We start from the raw sequence: 24,594 nt of genomic DNA on the forward strand, positions 1-24,594 counted from the left end.
ATGCATAAGCACCCAATTTTAGGGCATCTGTCTATTTAAAACAGATGTTAATGGATCTAAAGGGAGACAGACTCCAATACAGTAGTAATGGGAGACTTCAACATCCCACTTTTCCCTCAATGGATAGATTGACCAGACAGAAAATCAACAAAGAAATAAGAGAGCTAATCTACACTATGGATCAAATGACCCTCACTGATATCTACAGAACATTTCATCCCAGATATACAAAATATAAATTCTTTTTATCAGTGCATAGAACTCATATCATGTCTCTTTTCTGAGCACAATGAAAAAATCTGGAAATTAAAACTCAAGAATCTCCAGAAAACAAAAATTCATCAGGCATGAACACAATGTGAAATGAATAGTGAATCATAAAGTAGTCAAAATGGAAAATCAAATATCTAGCAAATGAATGAATATGACAATATATCAAATGATAGGATAAAATGAAATCAGTGTTAAGAAACAAAATTTTACAGGAATTGATATCTACAGCAAGAAATTAGAAAGGCATGAAATAAATGAGCTATCCATACATTTCAAGGACCTAGAAAAACAACAAATCAAATGCAAAATTAGGAGGAGGAAAGAAATAATTAGCATTAGAGAACCAAAAAAATAGAAAAAAAAACTACAGTGAAATGAAGAGCTTGTTTTTTGAAAAAAATAAATTCATATACCATTGAACCAACTAACAAAAACAGTGAAAGAAGATTCAAATTAATAAAATCAGAGATGAAAAAGGAGAAATAACAAAGGATACCACAGAAATAAAAGGATTATCGGGAATTAAAACAAATAGCTACATGCCAACAAAATGGACAATCTAAAAGATTTTTCGACACATACAATAACCAAAATGCATTCATGAAGACATAGAAAACCTAAACAGACCAATAATCAAGGCATAGATTGAATCAGTAATAAAGACCCTCAAACAAAAGAATAAACAAAAGTCCAGGAGCAGGTAGCTCTACTGCTACATTCTCCTAAGCACAAACACAAAATTCAATGTTTTATCAGATAAAGATAAAGCAGCTAAGGCTACTAAAAGTGATGTTGGTGCTTCTCTAAGGAGCTGGCATTTGAGTATAGATCTGTAACAATACAAGGGGAAAGTTTTGAAGGCAAAGAGAACTACAAAGTTGCTAAGAGGAAATGATATTGCTAAGAGCAAACACTGTCAATGCTACAAGTTCTCTGGGAATATTGTCCATCATTAAGCTGTCCTGCTGCTTTGGCTGTCCACCAAATTACTTCCCAGGGCTTCTACAACTGATTCCCAAGAAGTACTTTTACTCAGGACTTATATGGTACCAGGAGTTTTCATCTATGCCATTATCAAGACACACAGTGGCCTATACAAAGTTGATTGTAATCACTTCACCAATAAGAAAAACAGATTAAGAAATTTCCCAAGAAAAAGCACCCCATGGCATTTGGATTTGGTAGTGATTTACTCCCAATGCCGGGATCCACTCCACTTTTAGATGAGGGCTCCAATAACATTAGAATTTACTTTAACATTCATATTGCAGAAAGGCTACTGGGAACTAGACCGAAATCAGCTTTACATAAATCTGGAATACTGAAAAATGTGGTATTTTCACAGAACTAATTTTATAGCATGCAACTTTTTTACTTTCCCTCATTCTTGAGCAAGTTAGAGAAGACTGAAAAAGGCCTACACAGCCTTATAGTCTACATTCTTAGGATAAAGGGATTCAAGTGTCACACAATTGAAGCATGTGCCTCTTGGAATAAAGGAGGAGTCTTTTAATTAAAAAATAGAAATCATAGTTGATGGAAAATTTAATCCCCAAATTTTTTCTTTTCCAAATCGTCAGAAATCTTTTAGCTATTTGAACTTAATGTAAACTCCTATAATTCCCAAACACTGTTATCAAATGAGAGTATCCCAACTATGCTGAAAAATTCAGTTTTCATTGGAAACTGTCTACCATACCAAGGACAGTCCCTTAAAGCAATAAAAATACTTTTTATTTTTCAGCATCATTTTTTCCAGGTCTGAGAAGAATGTCTTCGGTATTTTGATTGGTATTGAATTGAATCTATAAATTGATTTTGGGAGAATGGACATTTTGATGATATTGATTTTTCCAATCCATGAGCATGGAAGATTTTTCCATTTGTTGGTATCCTCTTCTATTTCTTTAAGGTTTTGTAATTTTCATCGTAGAGATCCTTAACGCCCTTGGTTAAGTTTATTCCAAGGTATTTGATTGCTTTTGTAGCTATTGTGAATGGGATTGATCTTAGAAGTTCTTCCTCAGCCGTGGCATTGCCTGTGTATACAAAGGCTGATGATTTTTGTGCATTGATTTTATATCCTGCTACTTTGCTAAACTCTTCTATGAGTTCCAATAGTCTCTTTTTTTTTTAATCTTTTATTTAATGAATATAAATTTCCAAAGTACGACTCATGGGTTACAATGGCTTCCCCCCCCTACCGTCCCTCCCACCCACAACCCTCCCCTTTCCCACTCCCTCTCCCCTTCCATTCACATCAAGATTCATTTTCGATTATCTTAATATACAGAAGATCAGCTTAGTATACCTTAAGTAAGGATTTCAACAGCTTGTTCCCACACAGAAACATAAAGTGAAAAATAATAGATGATTTTTTTTTAAATCATGATGAAATCAGATCAGACCTATTGTCATGTTTAATCCCAGTGAGAGTCAAGTTGGGAATTGATAATTTCTTTTTTTTTTTTTTTTTACAGAAGATCAGTTTAGTGTACATTAAGTAAAGATTTCAATCGTTTGCACCCCCATAGAAACACAAAGTGAAATATACTGTTTGAGTACTCGTTATAGCATTAAGCCTCAGTGTACAGCACATTAAGGACAGAGATCCTACATGAGGAGTAAAAGACCCGGGAGGCACAGACAGTCAAAGCCAAAATCAACTATTGGGATTGCATCAAATTGAGAAGTTTCTGTACTGCAAAAGAAACAGTCAGGAGAGTGAAGAGACAACCAACAGAATGGGAAAAAATATTTGCAAACTATGCAACAGATAAAGGGTTAATAACCAATAGTCTCTTAGTAGAGTTCTTTGGATCCCCTAAAGAAAGAATCATACTTTCTGCAAAGAGGGATAGTTTGAGTTCTTCCTTCCCAATTTGTATCCCTTTAATTTCTTTTTCTTGCCTAATAGCTCTGGCTAGAACTTCCAGAACTATATTGAATAGCAGTGGTGAGAGTGCGCATCCCTGCCTGGTACCAGATCTCAGTGGAAGTGCTTCCAACTTTTCCCCATTCAATAGGATGTTGGTCATGGGTTTTTCATAGATTGCTTTGATTGTATTGAGGAATGTTCCTTCCATACCCAGTTTGCTTAGAGTTTTCATCATGAAAGGGTGTTGTGTTTTATCAAATGCTTTCTCTGCATCTATTGAGATAATCATATGGTTTTTCTTCTGCAGACTGTTAATGTGGTGTATCACATTGATTGTTTTGCACACATTTTACCATCCCTGCATGCCAGGGATAAATCCCACTTGGTCTTGGTGGATGATCTTTCTGATGTGTTGTTGCATTCTATTGGCAAGAATTTTATTGAGGATTTTTGCATTTACAATTTTATATACATCTAATGAGATAAATACTGATGTTTCAGTCATTGGTGGACCACATACATGTTTGGGAGCCACAGTGTACTGCTAATGTCCCTCTAGCTATCTTAGCTTATGTATATAAGTACACTCTATGATGTTGAAAGAAAGCACTGTAACTACACATTTCTCAGAGATTTCTCTATCATTAAGTGGATGATGCTGTGCTCCATTTTTCTTAAAAGGACATATTGCACTTGACATAAATATTTTAAAATTCATATTAACTATTAATATTAAATTTTCACAAGTCATAGGAAATTTTACCTTATAAAGTGATATGATTGAGGTAACTGCTCTTTATTCATATTAAACATGTTTTCAGTGTATAACACAAACTTATTCTTGTCTGATTATTGAAATGTATACTTAATTTCTATAACCATTTAGCTTCTGTTTGAAGATTTCTTTTCTGATCCTCCACCAGAGAATACGTTACAAGTAAAATTTTTTGTTAATTATTATTCCAACCAAATTATCAGAAATCGTATGAGCCGTTTGCTCATGAGTTTGGGCAAATAGCATCTTAGCTTTCCAGAGAGAAATGGACTAACATCTCCACTGAGCCACGGAAGTTTGAAAGGTTCACAGTCATTTTATTGAATTTTCACTGTACATACAAAATTAAAGAAGAATTTGTGCAGATGTGCTGTTTCTTCAGATATTTTCTTTCTCATAGCTTTTCAAGTCAGTCAGAAAAATCATCTCCCTATTTCTGGCAGTAAGTGCTATATGTCACCCTGTAAGAAAATTGCTCAGTGAAGGTTTTAGTTCATTTTCTCAAAGCTTAGAATGAAAGTTCATTATAAGAGGCTGTCAGTTCAGTGGCATGAAAAGCTGTGTTACAAACAGAAAGGGCAGCCTATTAGGGAATAGTTTAGAAGTACATAAAATGAAGTTTGATAGTAGCAAAGTCTCCTGAGTAATACCTACCAATATCCTGGAATAACTTTTTAACACATACTCTTCAGTGCTTTAAGGGTACCCAGTGAGAATGTACTTTGTACAGAATCATTTTCTCAAAGTTATTAAAAATATATGAAGGGCACTATTAGGAAAAGGAGAGGGGCATTACTACACAATTTCCTGAGTTATTAATTAGAAATTAGTTGTTAAATTTGCATGCTAATAGTCAGTGATGCTTATCTTTGTCTTCATTGGTAGATATAGTTCAAATTGTATATAGAGAGCTGGTGCTGTGGCATAGCAGGCAAAGCCACTACCTGCAGTTCTGGTAACCCATATGGGCACTGGTTTGAGTTTCAGCTGCTCCGCTTCCAATCCAGCTCTTTGCTATGGCCTGGGGAAGCAGTTGAAGATGGCCTAATTCCTTAGACCCCTGCAACTGTATGGGAGACCCAGAAGAAGCTCCTGGCTCCTACCTTTGGATAGGCGCAGCTCCAGCCATTGTGGCCATCTGGGGAGTGAACCAGCAGATGGAAGCTCACATGCTCTCATTTGCTTGCTCTCTGCCTCTGACTCTAACTCCACCTTTCAAATAAATCTTTTTAAAAAATTGTATATACAGGGCAGTTGTTAATCTTTGAGATGTGATGATTTTTAAAAGCCCTGTCTCTACTGTTGAGGAACAGTGTTTTTCTCCTTCATATTACCTCTTAATGTAGGGTTAATCTCATGGGTACAAAATAAACTGAAAATAGATCTTTGTAAAAAGTAGGAATAAGAATACGAAAGAGGAAGAAGGATAGGAGCACGGACAGGAGGAAGGGTAGGGTGGAAAGTATCACTATGTTCCTGAATCTCTATACAGGAAATACGTGAAATTTGTATACCCTAAAATTTTAAGAATTTTAATAAAGATTCTGGTTAAGACACTGAGATTCCAGATCAGAGTACCTAAGTTTAATCCCCACCTTTTGCCCCTGATTCCAGCTGCCTAATTATGTGAACTCTGAGAGCAGCAGGTGGTAGCTAAAGTGGTTGAGTCCGTGCCATCTGTGTAGAAGACCTAGACTAAGCTCTCAGTTCCCAGTGTTGGTTCTGGTCCAGCTTCAGTCATTGCAGACATTTGGAGACTGGATCAGAGGATGGGACCTCTCCCATCTCTCTCTTCCTCCCAAATAATTGAAACTGAACATACATTTTTTAAAATAGTACTTTGAAAGATCTTTATCCACAGAGGTAGGTGTGGTGCACTGATTCCATGCATCTATTTCTTCTCTTGCAACACTGAATTTCTCTCTCATGAGGAATTCACCCTCTACTCCCATTGCTTAAATATGACTGGCCTTATTAATTCCTTTATCCAGGAGAACATTGTTGTGTGGAAATCAATGAAAACTGCTCACATGAGAATAAGATTATTCAGATCTATAGCAGGGGAGGCAGCCATCACTTGCATTTTGGCAGAAGTGGGAAAGCTTTATCAGAGTTGGGAAAAGCAGGAGAGGCAGGGAAGAGTAGATTTCAGGTTTTCCTTGACTGTGGGGCACCTTATATTATTAGCCTGGGGTGCATAGATAGCTTTCTCAAGTTGGTGTCATTGATTTTGAGGCTAATTCACTAGAGGCAGTTGTTGGACCTTCTGGACTGATGACTGCAGGTGATGTGTTTGCTTCCTGGACTGATTACTGCAGACTATAGATCAGAGTTATTTTTATATACACTCTGGTCATTGTCTGCTATAGATTCAGTTTCTCCAGTGAAAAGCAACTTGGCAGTTTTGAGCACAGGCCTCAAGATTCCTTAAGCACTTTTGTACTCTTGTAATCTGCCATGTGAACAAGCTTGTGTTAGCCCACTAGTGGTTAAAACATCACTTGGTAGAAAGCCAAACTACCCTAGCCAAAGCAACCCTAGATCAGCCTGTCAGCTAGCTGACTTAAAAACATGAGATCTCAGCCAAAATCAGGGATCTGTTTGTCCAACACACAAAAAATGGCACACATACAAGTTAGCTTAAATGAGAGCATAACTAACATGCCAAGTAGTCCAGTCATGAAAATAGTTAATAAATGTTAACTATGATAAGCCACTGAGTATTGGGATATTTGCTTTCATTATTATAAGTACAGTAAGCTCTTATATCTTATTAGTTTAAAAATTCATTAAAAACCATTAAATATCAAATATTTTAAATAGTAACTTACCTAATGAGAAAATCCTTGGGCCTGAGGACTCAATTATAAAACTCTTTGCATTTATTCATATACTAGTAACTATGAAATATATAATGCATTCCTTTATATTTTTCTGTAAATGACATTCCTTGTGCATTGCAGTGAGATTCTGGTTTTTCTGCATAAGTCATGTACTTCTAATGAAACCATGAAGAGGAGGATCAGTAACTCTGTTGGATGTTCAGTTAATTTATAGAGAAATATTTTCAGAGAGAAAAAAAAGAGTTATGTCCCTGCTGAGCATTTAAGTATAAAAGTGTAAATCTAACTGCTAAGGCTCTTATATGATATAATTTGATTTTATTTTATCACCTTCTTATAAGTGCTCAATAATTGGTTTTCCTGAAGTTTCATATATCCATGTCTAAGTAAGTGAGGAGTAATGTCAAACAAATTTGAGTTTCTTCCCTGCATCATTGTTTTCTTGTTCTTTTGCACTTTGAGTCTATATATGCTTGCATACATATATGTATTTATATAGGTATATAATACACTTGTGAGGAAGAAAAGCAGTAAGATCATAATAAGCTTCCATTTACCAAAAAAACATATTCTTGGCTCCTGGAGAAGCAAACCCTGGGACCCTTTCAGAATACCACAGGATACACTCACCACAAAAAACATTCTAAAACTATTATGGATTCAGCATTCTCAGTTTTTTAGTGATCCCTTAATTTCCTTGTTGTGCATGAAATACCTATTTAATATTAAAAAAAAACACTAAAACACAATTATCAATTAGAAGACTAGGATTGAGCTTGTCTCAATCATTGCTTTATCTCTGTGATATGGATAGGCTAGACTTAGAGATACCAGATAGAAAGAAATTGGTAGAAGAGTGATAGTGAGAGTCACTCCACCTTGAGGCACTAGTAGAAGACTGGAAAACCCAATTGCAAACTTCTCTAAGGAATCCTGGCCAGTAAAATGCATGGGTCAGGAATTTACCATGTACTCGTTGATATGTCAGCTTGAACCTTTAACCATAGAGACACCTCAAAAACAAGTTCTTAAATTTAAAAACAGGCATCTGATCCTTTTACTTTTAAGATTTTATTTATTTATTTGAGAGGTAGAGTTACAGTGAGAGAAAGTCGCTTGTGATCACCTCCCACATTTATTCTTAGCTTCCATTCTTACTAGAGTTGCAGCTTCCTAACCTTACTAAATTTTCTCATTCTCTGGCTTAATCACTAACACTAGTATTCTAATGACAGGTGATTTATGTTGGTTCCACAGAATAACAAAACAGGATCAGACAAAATAAAAACCAAAACCAATCCAAATTCATCCTCCCCCTCCCGACTCCAATGCCCCATCACACAACACACACACAGACACAGACACACACACACACACACACACACACACACAGTGGTTTCTCTCTATAACAAAATAGACCAAATTGAACTAGGCATTATAGATGTTTATGAAGAAAATGAGAAGGTTTCAAACTTCTAAATGCTTTTGAAATATAGAAGAACATTCAAAGAATCTTAAATTTAATATCATATGAACTTTAAGCAGTTTTAACTTCACTAATTGGTGTGAGATAATTGGAGCCGGCATTGTGGCACAGCATGTACAACCACTGCCTACGTGCCAGCACAGCATATAGGTGCCACTTGCAATCCCAGCTGCTTCACTTCCAATCCAGCTGTCTGCTAATGCACCTGGGATAGCAGTGGAAGATGGCCCTAGTGCTTGGGTTCCCGCACCCAAATGGGAGACCAAGAAGAAGCTCCTGGCTCCTTGCTTCGGATCAGCACAGCTCCAGCCATTGGGACCATTTGGGGAATGAGCCAGCAGATGGAAGACCTTTCTCTGTCTCTCCCTCTCATCTGTAACTATCACATAAATAAATATTTTTTAATTGCAATATTTTTAAGTATGGGTACTTTAAAAAGTCAAGACATTAAAGTTAATTTTTGGTGTGAAACATCTGAAAATCTGTGCACAAAGTTTTTCAGAATACCCATGTTACATTAACTCTTTAGCGTTTATTTGTTTGAAAAGCACAATGAGAGAGAGGGAAAGATAGAGACAGACATTCCATTTTTGGTTCACACCCCCAAATGGCTGCAATAGACAAGGTTAGCCCAGGTCAAAACCAGGAACCAGGAACTCCATCCTGGTCTCCCACTGAGGTAGGAGCCCAAGCAACTGGGCCATCTTCTGCTGCCATCCCAGGGGCAAGAGCAGGAGGCTGGATCTCAAACAGGCCAGCCAGAATTCTATTTGGTACCCTGGAATAAGATGCCAGTGTCACAAGCAGCAGAGCTGCAGTGTCAGTCCCATTTTTTTTTCTATTCTATTTCATCAGTATCAATACATTGTAATAGAAACATCTAAGAACACATAATTTTCATTTTTACATGAATATACAAATGTAGGAATACATATGTCTTAGCATGTCTGTATGTTTTAAGTGTACATATATGTTGTAACTTATTTATTATGGATTCTGAGGGAAGTTTTGAATGAAAGCTTCAATCCAATAAAATGTTCATGGCTAGCAGCCCTGAAATCTTGTTCAAATCTCAGTTAAAGAACTTGAAGAAGTCGTTTTTCTTCCAGATTTCTCACTTCCATCTATGACTTTGGTCATTGGAATAGAACTATTATAGAGCACTTGTAACAATAACTGCATATTTATATAAAACATTTAAGTATTTGAGAAAAATTTAGACATTATAGTTATTTAACACACTAATGGATAGTTTCACAATAAATTAACTAATAAAGGAGATGCAACATGAAATGTAGGTATTCCCATTAAAAACAATGGGAAGACAAAAACAGAATAATGTAAGTCATGATTGAGAAGAGGATTTAGAATGTAAAAATAAATTTTAAGAACTATCTTCTACACACATTATGATACTTACGCTCATAGTTTTGGATGAAGATAGTGATAGTTTTCATTTAAAAAAGAGAACATGAGAAGTGATTTAGAAAACAGTTTACAAAGTCCAATTGCCACATGCTAAAAGAATTCTAGATACATAAAAAATTCCTCAAGTGCCTAATCGGCATAGAGAAAATCTGTGAGATACTCCTGAAGTTATCCAATTTACGAAAGATTTCTCAACAATTCTACTGACTAAACATTCAGGTGAGTGGTATTAATCTGCTGGATAATGTTAAATATCCCTACCTAAGCTAAAATAACAAAAAATGTGAAAATGTAAGTGTATTCTGATTCACATTATTAATGAAATAATGTCCTATCTTACTTAATCAAAGGAATTTGGAAAAATGAGCTCAACAGCATATTCTTTATATACTTGGATACAATATTTGATAATATCCTGCCTTATAGACTTCCCTAAAAACATAATACATTTTCTTAAAGTTTAAACTCTTGAGAGGTATCATATAATCTTAAATATCAGGTAAAATCCTCCACAGAGTAGATCATGGTTCTGAGTATTTTATAATCCTTTAATTAATTCCTATAACTTAAATGGCTGATATCAAGCCATCATCTCTGAGAATATTAGTGTCTTCATGTCATAACTTATTGTGTAAATTAAAATCATGAGGGGCCGGCACCGTGGCTCACTTAGTTAATCCTCCACCTGCGGCGCTGGCAAACCATATGGGCACCGGGTTCTAGTCCCAGTTGCTCCTCTTCTAGTGCAGCTCTTTGCTGTGGCCCAGGAGTACAGTGGAGGATGGCCTAAGTGCTTGGGCCCCTGCACCCACATGCGAGACCAGGAGGGGGTACCTGGCTTCAGGTCAGGTCGGCGTAGTGGCCATTTGGGGGGTGAACCAATGGAAGGAAGACCATTCTCTCTGTCTCTGTCTATAACTGTCAAATAAATTAAAAAAAATTATATTCATGAACAGAACATATATATTAAACTATTTTAAATATGAGATTAAATATATATACACAAAGAATTATAAACAAAGATTCACCTCAACATTTAACAATATCCTTTTAAATTAAACCGATCCTAAATCAGAGCAGCTTATAGACAGAAAATCTAAGGAAAAAATAAACAAATGAGAAACACGATAAATTCTCATATAAATCACATCATGCCCAGGCATATTTAGTAGTTTCAAGTTTATTGTCAATTCAATTCAAATTGCTGCATCTGCATGGAAGCAATCTCGTAATCTTCTATTTTACATTTCTGGATTCCCAGATACTTATAATCTCCAGGACAGTTATATGTTTTGCAAGTATCAGTTTTTAATATAATTTCCATGACCATTACAAGCACCAAAACCTGGGTGTGCTCACTAAGCCCAGCGATTCTATCACTAACACCAGTGGAAGAAAGTAGCTATGTATTTTTGCAGAGTACACAGGAAGAAGTAGAGCAGCTTTCACTTAATTCTACAACTCTTGAGGGATTAAAGGTAAGGTATCTTACAGGTTGAAGCTGAGGTTACAAGGTGCACGTGCAGTTCATGTGCAGCTTTCTGGTTGGTCCATAACTCTCATGGCTCTGATTTGTCAGCAAGAAAAAACTCATCATCTCCTTTTGGGAATTTTGTTGACTGCAAAATGGATGCCTGCCAGTGTGAGGCTACATGCATATCTCTTACATTGTGTGTTCAAGGATTAGAGTTTCTGTAACAACAAGAAAAAATAAATCCCTCAAGATCTAACATCCAAATGTTGTTTTTATAGAGCATCTACACAGGAAATAAATGATTTCATGAATTTTGTGATGTATAATCCTGTGGAGCTGGCCAATCCTAATATATTACTACCCCAATTCAATAAATTAATCTTTAGTCACAGTTTGTCTTGAAATCAAAGCAAGGCAAAAATACTTTAACATATGGAGACTGAGAGACTATGAACTGAGTATATCCACATCAAAGATACTCTGCTTCAATATCCTCATTTTGTTGCTAAAATTCTATTTTTCTGGGAAGATAAATATGAGGGAGGGGTACTTGCTTAGCCTAGTGGTTAAGATACATATGTCACATAGCAGAGTAACTGAACTTGATACATGGCTCTATTCCTGAGTCTACTTTCCTGTTGATGGACACCTGGTGAGGCAGCAGTGATGACTCAAGTGTTTGGGTTCCTGCCACACACGTGGGAAAGACCTGGATTGAGTGATTGGCTCCCAGTTGTAGCCCCAGCAAGTGGATACTGTGGACATTTGGAATCAGGAAATGGGAGCTCTCTGTTCATTGTTTTTCTGCCTCATGAATCAAGTACATAAGAAAATGTTTTAAATGCTACAGAGAATGTGTAGTCTTCACACATCTCTTTTTAATCATTTAGCCTCCTGGACACAATTTTACCAGTTTTATGGAAATGTTAAGAACCACCCTTCCACTAGTTTCATTTTTTCCCCTATATTTTTTTCTCTCATGGAGTACAAAAAAAGAAATGCTTTCATGAGATTAGGATTTGAAATAAAATAGAAATGGGTAACATGTAATTCCTATTAAAGCCATTTAAGAAGAGTCAAGAAAATTAATGGAATTAACTGGCTTAGAAAAATATCCACCTGTGGTCTAAAATAACAGAACATATTAACAGTTGAAAACTTGAATTTGGAAACTATGATATAAATGCTTTAAAATTACCTGATTAAAAAGACTTGTTTCTCCATGGTCCAGCCACTTGTGATGTTGAAATCCCATCAGAGTACCAGTTTGAGCCCTAGCTAATCCACTTCAGATCCAGCTCCCTACTAATGCACCTGGGAAGCAAGCTACTTGGGTCCTGCTACTCATATACATGACCAGGATAGAGTTCTAGCACCTGGCTTCAGATTAGCCCAGTGCTAGCTGCTGCAGCCATTTGGGGAGTGAACCAGTGAGCTGCTGTTCTGTCTCTCGTTCTTTCTGACACTTTGCTTTTTCAGATAAATACATCTTTAAAAACATTAAAGACTTCTCAGGACACTGGTTACTATACAGTGATTCTCAAGAATTACATATACAGGCTGCCATGGCAGCACAGCAGGTTAACTGGATGCCTGTAACACCAGCAACCCACATAAGCACCAGTTCAAGTCTCAGCTGCTCCACTTCTAATCCAGCTCCCTGCTGATGTACCTAGGGAAGCAGTGAAGTAGGATCCAAGGACTTGGGCCCCGGCATTCTCACCAGAGATGTGGATGAAGCTACTGGCTTAGGCTGAGCACAGCCCCAGCCACTGTAGCAATCTGGGGAGTGAAACAGCAGATGGAAGATCTCTCTCTCCAGGTCTGTCTTTCAAATACATAAATAAATCTTTAAAAAAGAATTACATACAAATAATATGTATATATTGTAATATACATCTAAATGGTAAAGCAAAATATCTGAACACTGTGATTTTACATTTTAAAGCATAGATAATCAAGGTTGAATAAAATGCCAGGTTCACCTATAGAAGCAGATGAATGGCAATATGACCAGAGCAATGCAGAATCATTAGAAACAACTACAATCTCTGACATTGCTATAGGATATTAAAAGGGCCATGAACCTCATGTAAGTAATGATGCATTAGTAGAGAAAAAAATGGCAAGTCTCAACACTTTGCATATTTTAAAAATTTTTGGTAGACATGACCCTTTCCATAAATGAATAGTTGAATTAAACAGACTTTTTCTATAGTACTTAGAATGCATTCGATGTTAAATGGGGAGGAATTTTTACCAATACATGGAAGAATTTATAATCAATATTACTTCAACAACAAAATCAATGTATGTCAAAAATTAAAACAGAAAATCATGAAGCACTAGAGGAAAGGAATTGTTATTGATCCCTGTATACAAAGCACCAAATAAACACAAAGTTAGTGTTCCCAATTTGATTTTAAATTAAATTCATACTTTTGTCTAATTTATTGACATTTCATAGATATAGATAAAAGTCATACATACTTTCAAAATTTCAATACATTTATTATTTAGTTTTAACTATGTTAAAATCTATACTCCCTACCTCATGACATACACCAGGCAAAAGAAGTCCAAAGTCAAAGGCTGTGCCTACTTGGGGAACATAAGAAGTTAATCATATACATCAGGGATGTAAAGAAAGTATTTACAAGCAAACTGCAAAACAGGGGTATGGGCAGCTATTTTTTAAGGACTTCTACAGATTGAAACTAAAGTTTACCAGTGTGTTGTTTAGCTCATGTGCAAATACCTGGTTGGTTCACGTGCCCATGAACTCCTTTGGTCAGTGATAAGATGGCCATAATTGGGGGGCGGGGATAGATTTTGATAATGCAAAGTAGACTGCAGTCAGTTTGATGCCTATATTCAAGTGGTAGTTACTTTTTATACAAATTCTGTGGTTCCTGAAATAAAAAAAATCCTGAGCAGGAGACCTGGGGGCCAGCACTGTGGCTCAGAAAATTAAATTGCTACTTCCAATGCCAGCATCTCATATCAGGATGCTGGTTCAAGTCCTGGATGCCCTGCTTCTAATCCAGCTTCCTTCTAAATGCCTAGGAAGGCCCAGTGGAAGATGATCCAAATGCTAAGGGCCTGCCACCCCGGTGGGAGACTGATATAGTTCCTGGTTCCTGGTTTCATCTTGGCCCAGCCCTGGCTGTTGTGAACATTTTGGGAGTCGAACCAGAGGATGGATGTTGGCTCTCTCTGAATGCTCACGTGTGAGTAAGCATCTTTCTGTTCTGCCTTTCAAACACTATGTAAATCTTTAAAAAAATATATGTTTAAGGTCTAACATCAAAATCTTAGCTATAGAGGAGATAAATGATCTCATCTGCTTCATGATTTAGGACCCTATGGGGCCAGCCAGACCTAATTTCTCACTCCCTAGATTTATTGAGTTCACTTTTTAGTAAGAGGTTGCAGGAGGAGAGCTAGATATGGCACAACAGGTTAAGCAGCTTATATATACTAGGGATACCAGTATTGCATATTGGAATGTGGGTTACAGCTTCCAGCTAGTGTGCCTGGAAAGGCAGCAGATAATGATTCAAGTACTTGTGCCTCTGCCATTCGTGTGGGAGACCAAGGTGGGATTTGTGGCAACTGGTTTTAGTCTGGTTCAGCCTTGGGTACTGTGGCCATTTGAGGAGTGAACCAATTTACAGAAGATTGATTGCTCTCCATCATTCTGCCTTTACATAAATAATTAAATTTTTATTTATTTGAAAGAGTTACAGAGACAGAGGCAGAGATAGAGAGGTCTTCCATCCACTGGTTCACTTCCCAAATGGCCACAATGGTAGGAACTGAACCGATCTGAAGCCAGGAGTTTCTTCTGGGTCTCTCACGTGGGTGCGGGGCCCAAAGACTTGGACCATCCTCCACTGCTTTCCCAGATGCACCAGCTGGGAGCTGGATCGGCTGGAAGTAAAGCAGCCAGGACTCAAACCAGCACCAACTAGGATTCCAGTGCTACAGGCCAGGGCTTTAACCTGCTGCACCACAGTGCTGGCCACAATAAGTCTCTTTTTAAAAAAGATTTTATAAGGGAAAAAGCTCTAAGCTAAGGAGGAAGACAAAGACTGTGGAAGTCTAGGGGCTAATATTATAAAGTATTTACATCAGAAAAACTGTATAGGGTCTTGGTTTCATACTGAAAGAGAAAGAAGCCGGCGCCTCGGCTCACTAGGCTAATCCTCTGCCTGCGGCGCCAGCACACTGGTTTCTAGTACCAGTCAGGGCGCTGGATTTTGTCCCAGTTGCTCCTCTTCCTGTCCAGCTCTCTGCTGTGGCACGGGAGTGCAGTGGAGGATGGCCCAGGTCCTTGGGCCCTGCACCCGCATAGGAGACCAGGAGAAGCACCTGGCTCCTGGCTTCGGATCAGCGTGGTGTGCTGGCCACATTGGCTGTAGTGGCCATTGGGGGGTGAACCAACAGAAAAGGAAGACCTTTCTCTCTGTCTCTCTCACTGTTCACTCTGCCTGTCAAAAAAAAAAAAAAAAAGAAAGAAAGAAAGAAAAAACTTATAAATTTAATGAGTACTATAATGCAAAGAGTAGGAGACAAAAGCATTTATTATCTACTATATTTTATGAAAAAACTATTACCTGGATTTCAAGATTCTTCCCATGCCATTTTTACACAAATTTTCTAAACTCTACTCACAGGCCAAATGCTGTCATTTGTGCCAGGGTACAACAGCAAAGAAAATAAAGTCCTAATTTCTATGCATTTTTACTTTATAGGAACAGACAATAAATCAACTATGAGTTACTTCAGTGAAAGGAATATGAAAAAAGAGTAAGAAAAACATTTTAAGTGGGATATCAGAAAGACCTCTCTAACAGAAACTTGACTGAAATGAGGAAGTCAATTTTACAGATAGCTGGGAAGTAGAGAATAGAGCAAGCAAAGGTCCTGAAGTGGGAGGGTGTTGTGGAAGAATATGTAGAAAGCCAGCAGTAGCACCTGTGTGACATCAGCTAAGAAGTGAAATCAGAGGGAGAGGAAAAGGTTCAGATGACAACGAGGACAAAAGAAGTAGGGCACTGTGGCATAGTAGGTTAAGCATCTGCCTGCAGTGCCAGTATCCCATATGGGCACTGGTTTGAGACCCGGCTGCTTCACTTCTGATCCAGTTCTCTGCTGTGGCCTGGGAAAGCAGTGGAAAATGGGCCAAGTCCTTGGGCACCTGCACCTGCATGGGAGACACAGAAGAGTATCCTGGCTCCTGGCTTCAGATTCAACACAGCTCCCACTGTGGTGGCCATTTGGGAAGTGAACTAGCAGATGGAAGACCTCTCAGACTCTCCGTTTCTCTGTAACTTTGCCTCTCAAGCAAATAAATAAATTTTTTAAGTAGGAACTTTTGGCACTTTTCAATTATATATAAGGCACTCTTACATAAATTATCTACATAACAATTTTTAAAAGGTAAACATCAGGGGCCAGTGCCGTGGCTCACTTGGTTAATCCTCCGCCTGTGGCGCTGGCATCTCATATGGGCGCCGGTTCTAGTCCTGGTTGCTCCTCTTCCAGTCCAGCTCTCTGTTGTGGCCCGGAAAGGCAGTGGAGGATGGCCCAAGTGCTTGGGCCCCTGCATCCACATGGGAAACCAGGAGGAAGCACCTGGCTCCTGGCTTCGGATTGGCGCAGCACACCGGCCGTAGCGGCCATTTGGGAGGTGAACCAACAGAAATAAGACCTTTCTCTCTGTCTCTCTCACTGTCTAACTCTGCCTGTCAAATTAAAAAAAAAAAAAAAAAAAAGAGGTAAACATCATTGAATTTGAATCATGAAAAATAAGGGTAAGCAAAATTTCCAAACATCATACTGGGATTTGGCTTTAAGGTCTTCATGATTACAAAGCATTTATCAGTCAGCATAATACATTGAGACACAGACACACACAAACACAGTAACCCCAAAAAGTTAATTCTATTTTCCATGAACTTTTTGAAATCCCCTCATATATGCTCTGTGTGTATATTTTATGTATACTTTATCAGTAATAAAATTTTGGTTTCTTGTTATGCAGGCTTATGAGTTAAATACTTTAGAATCAATGCAAACAATGTTATTCTTGCTTAATAGGAAACTATAAACTATCACATTAGGATGGGGACAGAAATGGGAACAGAAATGAAACAGTATTTCACTCAAACAAAAAGCAAGCAGGCTTTGGAAAGGCTGTAACCACTGTATTGTTCCTCATTGTAATAAACTGATATTTGGGAAAACTGAAGAAAACAAGTAAGAGTAAAATGGGTTTCAGGTTTTAATAAGTTTCTGTTCAATTTTCTCTCCACTTCACCCCTGCCCCGAGTATGATGAGTTTATCATAATGCTCAAGCATATTTTGTTGTTTGCCTTTGCTTTTAACTATCAATGTAATTTTTAAATTATTTATTTTGAAAGTCACAGTTACAGATAGAGTGAGAGACAGAGCGAGATATTCCATCCACCGGTTCATGCTCTAAATGGCTGCAGGAGCCTATTGTGGGCCAGGCTAAACCCAGGAGCTTCATGTGGGTCTCCCATGTAGGTGCAGGTGCCCAAACACATGGCAATCTTTCAGTGTTTTTTCCAGGCTATTAGCAGAGAGCTGGATCAGAAGTGGAGCAGCCAGGACATGAATCAGCACCCAAATGAGATGCTAGCATTGCAGGCAATGACTCTGCCACCATGCCACAATGCAAACCCCTAAGTAATATTTTTAAATTGAAGATAGCCATCTACTATACAAAGGTAATTTATTGCCAGTCTTCCAGATAGTGTATGCCCTTTCAAGAAGAGAATTATGAAGAACTAGATAAATCAAGCTAGAACCATATCATTGGTAGCACTGAAAAGTCAGAAGAAGGCATTTGGTAGACCCTCAAAATTAGGTAAAGTCATTTCTGGTGTCTATAACCCAGAAGTTACATACTACCTAAGCCACAATGAGTGTGAATTATGAACTAAACTTTCTAAAACACTAATTACAAATATGATTTAAATGTATTCAATGCATATTCATTAATGTTTTGTTCTAAATCTCCATTTTATTAGTAATAGTTAATATTTGAGTATTTGCAATAAGTTAGGACTAAATGAAAGAAAGCTGAGCCCAATAAACCTTTTAGTGAAGTAGTCAAAATCCTTATTTTCCATGTTGGTGCTGTGGCATAGTGGGTAAAGTCCCAGCCTACCGAGCCAACATCCCATATGGGCACCGTTTCAGCCCGTTCAAGTCCTGGCTGCTCCACTTCCCAGCCAGCTCTCTGCTATGGCCTGGTAAAGCAGTGGAAAGTGGCCCAAGTCCTTGGGGCCATGCACCCACTTGGGAGACCTGGAGGAAGCTCCTGGCTTCGGATTAGCCCAGCTCTGGCCATTGCAACCAATTGGGGAGTAAACCAGGAGATGGAAGACCACTCTCTATCTGCCCCTCCCATTCTCTGTAACTATTTCAAATAAATAAATAAATAAATTTTTTTAAAAAATCCTGTTTTCAGAAAATTTGATTTCACTAAGGCAAATAAATATCCGCATGGACTAGTATGCTTACACTGCCATGACAAAATACATTAACTGGGTGGCTTAAGCTACATATATTTTTTCAACAGTTATGAAGGCTAAGAATTCTTAAAATCAAAGTTTTAGCCAATTTGGTTTTTGGCAACAATTCTCTTCCTGGCTTGTAGATAGCACCTCTCCTTAGTTCATACCCTAGGGACTCTCTGGTCTCTCTCTTCCTATGAGGACATTATTCTTTTTTGGAACAAAGCCCCAAACAACATTTTATTTAATCTTAATTATTTCTTTGGTGCTCTCATCTCCAAGTGTATCTAAACTGAGGGTTCTGGATGAAATACAAAAATTTTACGGGATAGGACCATTCTGTCCACACCTCAGTTACAGGGTAAGAAAATATATACCACCTGTCGCTCCCCATCTTCGTGGAGGAACGACACAGGACCCTGCGCTGTTCTTTTGTCTGCTCGGCCCTCCCCGGGTTTGCTGCTGGTTCTTCCTGGGTTGGCTACCGTCCCTTCCACCTCCGTGGAAGGGCGGTTCCCCCTGCCACTTTCCCCACTTCCGCGGGGGAGCGGCACACCGCCGGCCAGCTCTCTCGGGGGCTGCTCAGGTGTTCCTTCAGATAGATGTTCCTGGTGCATGTTGTCTCTCTCCTCCTTTATAGTCCTCTTCCACCAATCCCAACTCTGCTACCCACACGCCGAGTATGCTGCTCTCCTCCAATCAGGAACAGGTCCTACAGTTTATTGGTTGAACTGGAGGCAGCTGTGTAGAAGCTGTTTACTCCTCTCCCAGCGCCATATTGTGGGAGAGCAGATGCATAGAATAAGCCTTAATTCCAGTAACAGTCTAGTCCGAGTTGCTCCCCACAGATCCCCCTTTCTTTTTTTTTTTGGCATTGATACGTGCCTGTCTTCGGTGCCCCATGGCACACACTCTGCTCTGCTTGCTGGAGTTGCCCACAGGTGCTTACAAGCCCTACCAATCAGGCAAACCGAATCTGGGTCCTCTCTTCGCCATGTTGTGAGGAGGTTTTTAGGCGCTGATGCATGCCTGTGTTCGGTGCCCTGCAGCGCATGCTCCGCTCTGCTAGAACTGCCTGCAGGTGCTTACAAGCCCTACCAATCAGGCAAACCGAATCCAAGCCCTCTCATTTCCATCTTGTGGGGAGACTTATTGGTGTTAATAACGTGCCTGTCTTCGGTGACCTGCAGCCACCCACAGGCGCTTATCATCTTACTAATCAGGCAGACCAAATCCAAGCTCTCATTGCCGTGTTGTGGGGAGGCCTTATTTTTCTCTATTTCTCTACCTCCGGGCATTCCTATCTCTCCTATTTTACTTCTATCTGCCAGCATTCCTATTTCTCCCATTTTACTTCTATACTTCTGTTTCTCTTATCCCCGTGGCTTCCCGGGGCCCGCCCCGAGGCTGCTTCTCGGCGCCTCGCCCTGCGGTGGCTTCCCGGCTCTGCGTGGCTTCCCGGCTTCGCGCGCTCTGCGGTCTCCGCGCCCTTTGCGCCCGCACCACGGCCTTCACACTAGCCCCGCGTTTCCTACTCGCGCCCCGTGCGCTCTCCCCGTTTGTGCCCCGCGCGCTCTCTCTGCGTGCGGTGGCTTCCGCGAATCACACAGCCTAGCTTACGTTTCTGCTTCTCGGTTTTCAGTCTAAGTTCCCCGGGCTAACCTGACGAAATGCAACCTATAGCTTACGTCTCCGCTCCCGGTTTGGCTTCCCGTCTTTTGCTTCCCGGGCTAATCTGACGGATTCCAACCTGGCTTACGTCTCCGCCTCTGGTTTTACCTTTTCACCTTTTGCTCCCCGGGCTGACTTGAAGAATTCCAACCTGGCTTACGTCTCCACCTCGGCCTGCCCTCGCGGCTTCATCCTCCCTAACATATTTTTCTCTACCCGGTATGTTTCCTAACTTTTCCTCCAACAATATTCCTCCCTCATTTCTCCTGGCTTCTCCCCACAGTCCGTATCCAAGTTTCTTCTAGCTTTCACTTTCACTTTCAATCTCCTAGCTTCCCCGCCATAGTCCGCATCCGAGTCTATGTTTCCTCCAGCTTTCACTTTCGCTTTCAATCCTAACTTCTTCCAGCACTTCTTCCGTCCGGCTTTTCCCTAGGCTCTTTGCTAGTCTCTCTCTCCGGTATTTTCCCACTTCTTCCCGCTTCTTCCCTCCTAGGTTTCCTATCCGAGTCACGGCACCATTATGTCACTCCCCGTCTTTGTGGAGGAACGACACAGGACCCTGCGCTGTTCTTTTGTCTGCTCGGCCCTTCCCGGGTTTGCTGCTGGTTCTTCCCGGGTTGGCTACTGTCCCTTCCACCTCCGTGGAAGGGCGGTTCCCCCTGCCACTTTTCCCCAAATCCGCGGGGGAGCGGCACACCGCCGGCCGGCTCTCTCGGGGGCTGCACAGGTGTTCCTTCAGATAGATGTTCCTGGTGCATGTTGTCTTTCTCCTCCTTTATAGTCCTCTTACACCAATCCCAACTCTGCTACCCACACGCCGAGTACGCTGCTCTCCTCCAATCAGGAGCAGGATCAGCTCCTGCAGGTCATCACTCAAGTTGGCAAGAGACAGCTGTGTAGAAGCTGTTTCCTCCTCTCCCAGCGCCATATTGTGGGAGAGCAGATGCATAGAATAAGTCTTAATTCGAGTAACAGTCTAGTCCGAGTTGCTCCCCACAACCACCTCTTTGTAATAGTTAAATATTAAAGTGAGTTACTGAAAATCCTGTTAACCTCTCACTGGAGACCTAGATTAAGTGAAATGTATTGACAACAACAACAAAATTAGAATAAAACAATTTTACTATTCATGAACCTTTAACCAACTTAAAAACACACTAAGCAAAGTCAGGTGTTTAGTCTACCAGTTACAACACTCATGTCACACATCAGAGTACCATGTTCTGTACTTTGTTCTGGCTTCCAATTTCATCTTTTCTATAATGTACAGCCCAGGAGGCGATGGTGATGGTTCAAGTAACTGGATTCCTGCCACCCATATGAGAGACCTGGAGTAGATTCACCAGCTCTAGCCCAACCCAGTCCCTGCTATTGTGTGCATCTGAGTAGTGAACCAGTGGAAAGATGGGTTCTTTTGCCTCTGAATAAGTAAAAATTAAAAAGTAAAGCACTGAAGAGCCAATAAAAAATGCTAATATAAATTTCTGTATGGTATGCATGCACAAGTAGTAAAACAGCAAAGACAGACAAAGATTCAAATCTGGGAGGTCAGCCTGCATTTTAAGTCCCAGCATAACATACTTCTAGACTAGTGATTTATATATTTCCCCATTAATGGTAGCATGTGGATTAGTTACAAATTCTAAAAGATAAGGCTAAGTCACTTAAGATCAATTACAACTGAAGAGGATAAAAATGGGAAGAGATAAAATATCAATGACACATAAAAAGCTAATCTTCATAAGATAATTAGGAGGTAAAGAATATCAGCTGTAGAATAAATTTGTCCCTATAAATCTTATGAATTCCCCTCTTTATGCTGAAGTTTTTCAGGTTAAATTACACTGCATATACAATTTAAGAACATATTAGAGCAGGATGGCATGCACCTGTGAACTATACAATGGTTTCAGAGTCCTCCAGTAAGAACACAGTACTTTCTGGTCCCTCTGTTCTCACTGACCATTAGCTATCAACAGATGTATCCTGGGATATCGTCCCTCAAGCTTCACCACCTCTGGTAACGTTGCAATCAAGTTCATCCAAGTACTTTCATAAATAAGAAAAACCCACTCCAGGTTAGTATGCTTTGTTTTAATGCTGGTTTTTCCAAATGGACACAATCCCTCCACTCCCTTAATCCCAGCCCCTCCCCATGCCAGTTGGAAGCTATCAGCTACCATCTGAAACAAAATAAGAGTGGAAATGAGTATTTGTATAATCGACCATGGCTAAGATTATTATTTCTAAGTGGTATTTAAGGGACCAAAGCATTCATTGTACACAAATGTAACAATCACCATTTAAGCTTTGGCTCATCCTCAAATCTCACTTTCACCATGATCTGGACACTCATTCAAAAAATTCATAAGAAGTATAAAGATGCATATATTTACATAAATAAAGCATTTTTCTAGCAGCATCATGATCAAGGAATGAAACAGACTAGTGACCAGCTGTGATAACCCTGGTTAAGACATTTAATCTTGATATTTCTTCATTTACTAATATATATGCTCAATACTAAAGGCTAATTTCAGATATATTAATGATTCCTTGCATTGTAGAGATGGAAAGGATACCCCTATCCACTTAGATTTGAATGGACACTAAATAGGAAAGACCTAAAAGAAATGAAACACAAAGACAAATATGACCCCATCTGACAAAGCTTTTGCAAGCTGGCCTACAAAAACTGCTTTAGCAAGAACTATGCAAATTACACATGCTTTTCAGCTTTATATAAATCTAAGAAAGTTAATATTCATTTTTGAAGGATTTTCTTTTTGCTTAAAAGTAGCTCTTTTTCAAAACAGCTAAGATCTGTCCTTGCTAGGCATTTGAAATCAACCAAAAGAGTACCAACAACATTTACACTTATAAAACAGTATTAAGTACAGATGTAACATTTGCATACTCCAATGAATCATCTTTGCTTCTAAAAACACACTAAATAACTTACTACAATTCCCAGAAAATTCAATGTCATAAAGATACACCAAATAAACTACAAATAATCAGCATGAACCATGATCCACAGTTAGCATCAATTATGACCCTTTATTTTGTGAAAAGTACTTACAGGATTTTTTGTCTAAAATCACTTCAAAGAGTGAGAATATATTAAAATCCATAAAAGCAGATCAATATGCACGTTTTAACAATGGACCCTCAATGTGAAGTGAACATAACTGCAGTTACAAACACAGTACATCTAAAGCAATAATTTTTTATACCATGCTTTATGCTGGGCTGAAAAACTCAGTTCAGATTTTCCACAAAACTTTAAGACATTTAAGAAACTATGTTACAGTCAAAGTATTTAAGAAACAGCAATGCCAATGCATTTGTTTCAAATGTTCCCAGGGTTTGGAACTCCAATTAATTGCTTTATAGTTCCAAGTTAGTACAGCCTATTTGACACATGTTATAAATTATTGCTACATACGGAAAACATTTTAAAGTGTTAATACATTGATTCTCAGGGTGCAACTTCCTTGCAAGTAGGACACTTGACAATATCTGGAGACATATTTTGTTGTTCACTACCCTGAGACTGGAGGAGGGTGGGAAGGTGAGAATAATTCTATCACTGAATAGGAGCCAGGAATTCTGATAAACATCTTTTTTTTTTTTTTTTTTTTTTTGACAGGCAGAGTGGACAGTGAGAGAGAGAGAGAGAGAGAGAGAGAGAGAGAGAGAGAGAGAGAGAGAGAAAGGTCTTTCTTTTCCTCCAATGGCCGCCACGGCTGGCGTGCTGTGGCTGGCGCACCACGCTGATCCGAAGGCAGGAGCCAGGCGCTTCTCCTGGTCTCCCATCGGGTGCAGGGCCCAAGCACTTGGGCCATCCTCCACTGCCTTCCCAGGCCACAGCAGAGAGCTGGCCTGGAAGAGGGGCAACCAGGAAAGAATCCAGCGCCCCGCCTGGGACTAGAACCCAGTGTGCCGTCACCACTATGTGGAGGATTAGCCTATTGAGCCGCGGCGCTGGCCCTGATAAACATCCTTATAGTGAAAAGAACAGACCATACAACAAAGAAAAGGTCAATAGCACCAAGATTAACAAACCTTGAGTTGACTAAAATATTGTTCAGACATGGACACTTCAATATTGAACATACAGTGCTAGGGGCTAGAAAGATCAAGACAACAGCATGGATTTTGGAAAGCCAGTGACTGGGTCGCACTCATAGCTCCATAATTTTCTAATAC

General features: G+C 39.3%; 1 protein-coding gene across 11 annotated transcripts in view; it reads right to left on the reverse strand.

The window, feature by feature from the left end:
• The window catches only part of LOC149124528 (uncharacterized), a 332,973-nt gene that overhangs the window by 302,488 nt on the left and 5,891 nt on the right, over nt 1–24,594 (reverse strand). The window contains exons 2-3 of one of the 11 annotated variants that reach the window (XR_016212793.1): nt 11,176–11,375; nt 10,384–10,591 (exon numbers count right to left, since the gene is read on the reverse strand). The exons of 9 other annotated variants lie outside the window; for them this stretch is intronic. The gene's annotated coding sequence lies outside the window, so the exon portion shown is untranslated. Of the gene's footprint in view, nt 1–10,383; nt 10,592–10,933; nt 11,376–24,594 lie in introns of those variants that run through there. One more of the 11 variants, XR_016212791.1, reaches the window with a different exon arrangement.

The sequence above is a fragment of the Oryctolagus cuniculus genome, chromosome 9 (genome assembly GCF_051225735.1).
Source record: "Oryctolagus cuniculus isolate XC-2025 breed Fujian yellow rabbit chromosome 9, ASM5122573v1, whole genome shotgun sequence".
NCBI classification, from domain to species: domain Eukaryota; kingdom Metazoa; phylum Chordata; class Mammalia; order Lagomorpha; family Leporidae; genus Oryctolagus; species Oryctolagus cuniculus.